This window comes from Sorex araneus, chromosome 2 (assembly GCF_027595985.1).
Source record: "Sorex araneus isolate mSorAra2 chromosome 2, mSorAra2.pri, whole genome shotgun sequence".
Taxonomy (NCBI): domain Eukaryota; kingdom Metazoa; phylum Chordata; class Mammalia; order Eulipotyphla; family Soricidae; genus Sorex; species Sorex araneus.
The window spans coordinates 255,676,751-255,683,896 of NC_073303.1; the positions used below are offsets into that span (position 1 = coordinate 255,676,751).

Genomic DNA, 7,146 nt, shown 5'->3' on the forward strand with positions numbered 1-7,146 from the left:
TGCCGTGGAACTGTCTCCTAGACACCAACAGCTAAAATGAGAATGTAGGATCCTGTGGACATTTTCATTTGTCAACATCCTGCCCATGGCTGAGCATTTTGATTGTCTCAGGAGGTGAAGATGGAGCTGAGCAGAGCCTGGTTGGATTTCTCCTATTTCCCTTCCAGGGAAGAAAGATGGGGAGTTCCGCTGAAACCAAAGCCACCGTGATCCTTGCTAGCAACTCGAGATTCAAATTAAAAACATGTTTTCAAACCTTCCGTACAAAAGCCAAATAAAAACCAACCTCTTGTCTACTCTCTATAATAGTCAGTGTACCATTCTCATTATTTTTCATTTGGTCACTTATATTTTGTTGTCAGCATGCTATCCTACCTTCTTTCTGAATGGTTTGAAGATTGCATACATTGGTTTTCTGCTAATAATCAAAAGCGCATATGGAATGGATGTTAACAGCCTCCAGATCTCATGTTCTATAAAGGTAAAGTATAATGTTAAGATGAAATCTATGATAAAACCTTTTCGGGATTAAGGGAATCTGTTTTGCTCCGGTGGGCCAATTTTCATTAGAAGAATAAAGTTTTGATCTAAGAAATACCTTGATTTAAGACATGTAACTGCAGGAACGCTGTGGACATGAGGCTGGACACTATTTGGATGGAGATCCTTGTGTATAGTTAGCACCTCTCTTTAGAATTGCTGGTTATACTCATAACTTCCCTCCATGACGACTCACGGTGCTGAGGTCGGGCTCCTGGTTTTTTTTTTTTTTTTTTGGAGCTTTCATATATATTATTTTCTTTTTGGGTCACACCCACCAATGCTCAGGGGTTACTCCAGGCTGCACACTCAGGAATTACTCCTGGCGGTCCTCAGGGGACCCTATGGGATGCTGGGAATCGAACCCGGGTCGACCTCATGCAAGGCAAATGCCCTACCTGCTGTGCTATCGCTCCAGCCCCTGAGCGTTTATATTTGAGTTTATTCTTTATTTAACTTTTAAAACACTAGTATAGTTGAATATTAAAACAAAACTATTTCAAGTAGAGAGTATTATTACTGATAGTCCTTCACTCATTCACTACTGCACATGAAATGCCAGCAGCGAGTGTGACTCACTGGCCCCACTAAGAGGTCTGACACTGAACACCACTCCTAGGATGGTGCTCATCCTCCTCGTAAGCTTCTCTGTTGTCATGGCGTTGTCTTTCCTGATTTGGATCAAAGTCCATTCATTCTACCTGATCCATCTCATTAGTCTCTTCTACTTCCTTCCTCTCAGGAAGAAGTTTTTTCCAGCAAGGAGAGTTTATCAGGAGAGAGAAAGCCATTCTCAGGAAAGTTTACCTTAAACTCAATGATTAGGCGACCCTTTTCATATGACCTACAGTCAATTGGCATACCTTCGTTCAGCACACACTTGATATTACTGTGCTTCACAATCAAACCTGGAGGAAAAGTGATTGCTATAGTTCGTTTGTCAAGAGAAGATATTGGCTTCTGGAAGCCACACAATGCTTCCACCAGCTGTATGTCCATACACATGAAAAGGTCTTCTCCTCACCTAGTGAAAATGGCATGGTCCTTTCTGATCTAAAACAATGACAATGTTGGGGCTGGAGCAATAGCACAGCGGGTAGGGCGTTTTCCTTGCATGCGGCCGACCCGGGTTCAATTCCCAGCATCCCATAGGGTCCCCTGAGCAACGCCAGGGGTGACTCCTGAGTGCAGAGCCAGGAGTAACCCCTGTGCATTGCCGGGTGTGACCCAAAAACCAAAAAATAAAAAAAAAAATAGAACAATGACAATGTCTCCTTGCTCCAGTCCTGGTTCTTGGTCTCCTTCACCGTGGAATGTTATCGTCTGGCCATCTTTCATGCCTTTGTCGATGTGACCTTCCAGAATCTTCTTCTCTCGGACTACCTTTCTTCCATTGCAGCTTTTACATCTGTCCTTAGGACTGATCCGTTCCCCCTGGCCCCCTGGCATTCCGGGCACACAGACTGAATTTGGTGGACCATTCCAGGCCCAATCTGATGAATTTGCATTTGCATTCCAGTACCTTGGCAATCGGGACAGCACTCTACTGCTCCTTTCTTACCTCTGTGGCCTTCACATTTGTCACAGATCACATTCTTCTGCAGGGCTAGCTTTCTTGTTGCATCATTATATAAACCTTCTAAGCTTACAGAGAGTTGATGCACATCATCTTTACCTCTCCTTTCTCTCTGCATCCTTCCTCCTCCTCCAAAAAACATATCAGAGGTGTCCCCAGGGGAGCCAAACCTGCCACCTGCTCTACCTTCTAGAATTTCCTCTTCTCCTCCTTTGTCATGTAAATCCCTTTTCTTTGCACCAGAGAGCACTTCCTAAACTTGAGAAGTCTGTTTAAACTTCTCTCCTTCATTTGAGTTCTTAGCTTGGTGGTACTTCAAGGCCAGTTTCTTGTAAGCCTTTTCCAATTCTTCCTGAGTGGCATTGGGTTGGACCCCCCCCCCAAACATCATGGTAAGTGGGTTTTTTTTTTTTACCATTTTCTACAGCCGGAGAGTGGGGCCGAGGCTGATGTTGGCCAGTGAGCAGGGTGGAAGTGTCTGAGCTCCTGTTTTGACTTTTTTTTTTTTCTTTTTGGGTCACAGCTGGTGATGCACAGGAATTATCCCTGGCTCTGCACTCAGGAATTACTCCTGGCGGTGCTCAGAGGACCATATGGGATGCTGGGCATCGAACCTGGGTCGGCCGTGTGCAAGGCAAATGCTCTACCTGCTGTGCTATATCGCTCCAGCCCCTCCTGTTTTGATTTGGATTTTACAACTCCTCTAATATCCATAGCATCATGCTTCCTGGCCAGGCGTGGCTACTGCCAAACTGGATTAGAGGTGGCCAGGGATAGGACCCTCATCCATAGAAGCAGACTGAGACCTGGCCCTCAGATTGATAATTGAGAATCAGAGATAATACTCAAGACTCTGTTTTTTTCTTAAAACTCAGCCCTGAAGCAGAGAAAACCGGTATGTCGAGAGAAGTGACAAAAGTCCACTGAAAAAGCTGGCCAGAAGGGCAGCAAGGTGCACCAAAGGCAAAGATGCCTTCTGGTCCAGGTCTTTGTTCTTTTCTTTTCTTTTTGACTGGAGAGAGAAATGCGAGGGTTTTCTCCTTTGTCCACAAGCATCTCTCCCTCGAGCAAAGACTCCACCGCTGCCCCTTTCTTCCAGAAAGGCTAATCTGATGGAGGTCTCTCTCACAACCAGAAGCACCCTATCTCAGAGAAACATATTAAGCTCTAACATCCCCCAAGCCAAGAGAGAACAAAATAATTACTCCAACCCAGTTCCAGACACAAAATGGAAAACGGAAAATAAAAGATGCAACTGCTTTCTTGATTTCTCAAGCCCTGCAATTTTTTAATTAAAGAGCATTTGCCTTAAAAAGCTCAAGGGAGATCCTGAATGAAGTGTGAGTATAGCCATACTATTTTTCTTACTATTTTTCATACTATTTTTCATCTGTGCCTTCTAAGTACATGTGTGGATTTTGTTGTTGTTGTTGGAGACTTTTTACTTTGAATTAGATTCCTACTTGAATACTCAAGGTTTGAAAATGTCGAAGTCACTCAAAATAGATGCTCTGAAAAGTGTGTTCTGAGATTGTGCCTGCCACCACACAGCTCTGGATTTAATGCTTAAGGCAGAAATAATAAATATAGTATTGCATTAATCTTGTTCAAAGAACTTGCTGCAGCAGGTTATATTTTACACCGAAGTCAAACTTAAATCATTTTTAATTGAGAGACATGGGAAACTTAATTCCTTACAAAATAAGGAAACATAAGAATGCTAGTTTGTGTTTTATTTTAGAGGAGGAAAGTTTAGCGCTTAGAAAGAAACTCCATGAACTGTGTTTCAAACCTTTTAGACAAGTTTTAGAAATATGTCTTCTTCATTTATTAATTAAAATATAGATATTTTAACTGACTTACAATGTTGCCAATTTTTCTGTTAGGAGTACAATGTCAATTTTCATTCACCATGTTAGCAATGTGATTTATATGAACATCTACATATCACTAATATATCATCCTTTGTTAACTTTTTGATAAAGTGCTAACTTTAAATTAGCACTGTCAGGAGTTTTAATGAATGTGCAGAATTTTCTTTGTGACTTACTTTGCCAATAAATTTTATCTCCGTATAAATTACTCTAATTTCCCTCCCTGACTGTCAGGGCCATAGACTATTTTAGCAATATATTAAAATGGTATTTTAAGTTCCACTAAAGGAGCTAGTCAACAATTCACCAAAGTTAAACCCAGATACTCACAATTAAAATATCAGCAATTCTCAGTTCTATCCCTATTCTCAATGTCTTGATTTTCAGGCTTGCTTCGTAGTAATTCAATTTCCATTAATTTTTGCAACATCTACTAAAAAAATTCTGGGTCTGAATGTGAAAATGTACTCAATTTATGATGATGTGATTAACTAATCTCTTAACTATTTATAGAGTAAATCTTTAAACACCACGATTAGGCAATCCTATCATTTTATAGATCAATTAAGCTATTAATTTGGCAAAATGTGTCATAAAGCTAGTGTGTAGCATAGAATTAAGTAGTAGTTGCCTATGAGGAGCTCACTGTGTTCCAGGTACTCTGCTTGGTATATATTAATAACCTTAAAATCTAGGATTTGGAGGGACTGTTTCTATTTTTTTTTTTTTTTTGCTTTTTGGGTCACACCCAGCAATGCACAGGGGTTACTCCTGGCTCTGGACTCAAGAATCACCCCTGGCAGTGCTCAGGGGACCATATGGGATGCTGGGAATCAAACCCGGGTGGGCCACGTGCAAGGCAAATGCCCTACCCGCTGTGCTATCGCTCCAGCCCTGGGACTGTTTCTATTTTTTTAGAAAAATTAAAATCAAGCCAGAGACTAGAGCAATAGTATAGTGGATAGGACACTTGTCTTGCATGTGGCTCAGCTCTGCCCAATCGCTGGCATCCCAGCTGGTCCTCTGAGCACTGCCAGGAGTGATTCCTGACTGCAGAGCAAGGAGTAATTCCCATGCAAGACCAGGTGTGTCCCAAATACCAAAACACAGTGAAAATCAAGCCAGAGAGGAGAATTGAGGATTATAGAGCAAATGAGTAATGAGTTTGGGCCACAATCTTATGTCTCCACAGGCTATGCTATTGCTTCCTTCAAAAGGCAGGCAGGACACTTCTCATAATGATGGCAACGTATATTTTTTTCTTTTTGGGCCACACCCAGTGATGCTCAGGGGTTACTCCTGGCTCTGCACTCAGGAATTACCCCTGGCGGTGCTCTGGGGACCATATGGGATGCTGGGATTTGAACTCAGGTCGGCTGCGAGCAAGGCAAACGCCCTACCCGCTGTGCTATCACTCCAGCCCCCTGTTTTTTTTTTTTTTGAGGAGGAGGAGGATAATTTGCCCCCATAACCTTATTTCTAGCACAAATGGAAGCTATCAGGGAAAATAAGGAACTTGAACAAGGATGCAGGCATCACAGTGGCTTCTTGTATCCATGGAGCCGACTTTGGTTCAAAACTAATCTAAGAAATCCAAACACACTTGGCCTTCACTGGTACTACCTACATCTTCTGCATGACCAAAGAAATCCGTTTCCTGAGGACTCAGAATACCATTCCCAAGCATTCCTAAGAATGCTTGGGATTGAGTAGGGCATCATCTTGTTTGGGACAGTAGCCCTGTCCAAGCTATGCTACCATACCAGTCTGTATCTAGTTAATGTGGGGCTATACAGAACCAGTCCCTTTGTGCTAACTCAGTTCTATCTTGGGCGAAAAAGCGTATGTATATACACATGTGTTAAATATATATTCGTATATATGTACATGTATGTACATATATATTACATGTGCACATATATCTCCCAGGTTCAAAGCAATTAGCAATTGGCATTACAGCCTTCATGGGTGGAGCGGTAACATAAACTCTTCTGAGTTTATCACTTGCCAGTGAATGTCCGTTTTCACATTTTGCTTCCCCGGGATTTCAAGATGCTACATGCAATACCTCATAAAAGGAACTGGAATTGATTAGCTCACAAAACTGAAAATCGAGAGATAAGTCTGTTGACTGAGTTCATTCATTCGATTCGGAGGCCATAATGGGCCGCTTTCTGTTTTCTATTCTGCCTAGAGGGTCAGCTTTGTCCACGCTGATTTCTTGCAACGATAGAAGGATTTGAACGCTTCCTGTCTTCACAGAAACACTCCGCCACATTCGGAAGCAGCTTCCCAGAGAAGGCTGCCATTAGCACACTACTGTCCCCTAAAATAGCTCGTACAGTGCTCACTGAACGTAGGTCAGAAGGTGGGGTTACCTTCCACAGGGCAGCTTTGAGACAGCAGAGCGTAGCCTCAGGGAATCTTGGTTTCTCTGAGAGTGTCGAGGAAGATGAGTGAACATATTTCTCAAACCCCTGAAGGGAAAGCAGCTTGGCTAGGAGGCCTGGAAAAGTCCAGAGCACTGCTGATACTCACTGAAGAGTGATGGAAACTGAGACACATGCTCAGGCTATGACAGCGGTCATCGTTTCCTGGAGGGAGGAAGCATTTTCCAGCCCAGATTTCGATGCTGCTGAGGAAGATTCTGAGGATCTGCATAAACGTGACACAATCTCGTTTCCCCTTTTCATTTCCACTCAGATGGTGAGTCCCCATTTTGAAAGAGGACCAAATCCCTTCAAGAATCACAGACACGGGGCTGGAGCGATAGCACAGTGGGTAGGGCATTTGCCTTGCATGCAGCCAAACCAGGTTCAATTCCCAGCATCCCATATGGTTCCCTGAGCCCCTCGAGGAGTAATTCCTGAGTGCATGAGCCAGGAATAAGCCCTGTGCATCGCTGGGTGTGACCCAAAAAGAAAAAAGAAGATAAAAAGAATCATAGACTTGTATTCATGGAGCTATGGAGACTCCACAAACAGGTGGAATATAACCCACCCTCTGCATTTTACAAAGGTAAAAAATAAATAGCAAAGTGTAGCACAGATGCTTTGCACCTAATCTAGCCAAACTGGGTTTGATCCCCTGCACCCACTGCCAGGAATGATCTGAGTGCAGAGACAGGAGTAAGTTCTGAGCATGGCTGGGTGTGGC

The 7,146-nt window shown here is 43.0% G+C and overlaps 1 pseudogene; it reads right to left on the bottom strand.

The window, feature by feature from the left end:
• Window positions 1-1,127: 1,127 nt before the first annotated feature.
• Window positions 1,128-2,507, bottom strand: LOC101547868 (dnaJ homolog subfamily A member 1-like; annotated as a pseudogene).
• Window positions 2,508-7,146: the final 4,639 nt, after the last annotated feature.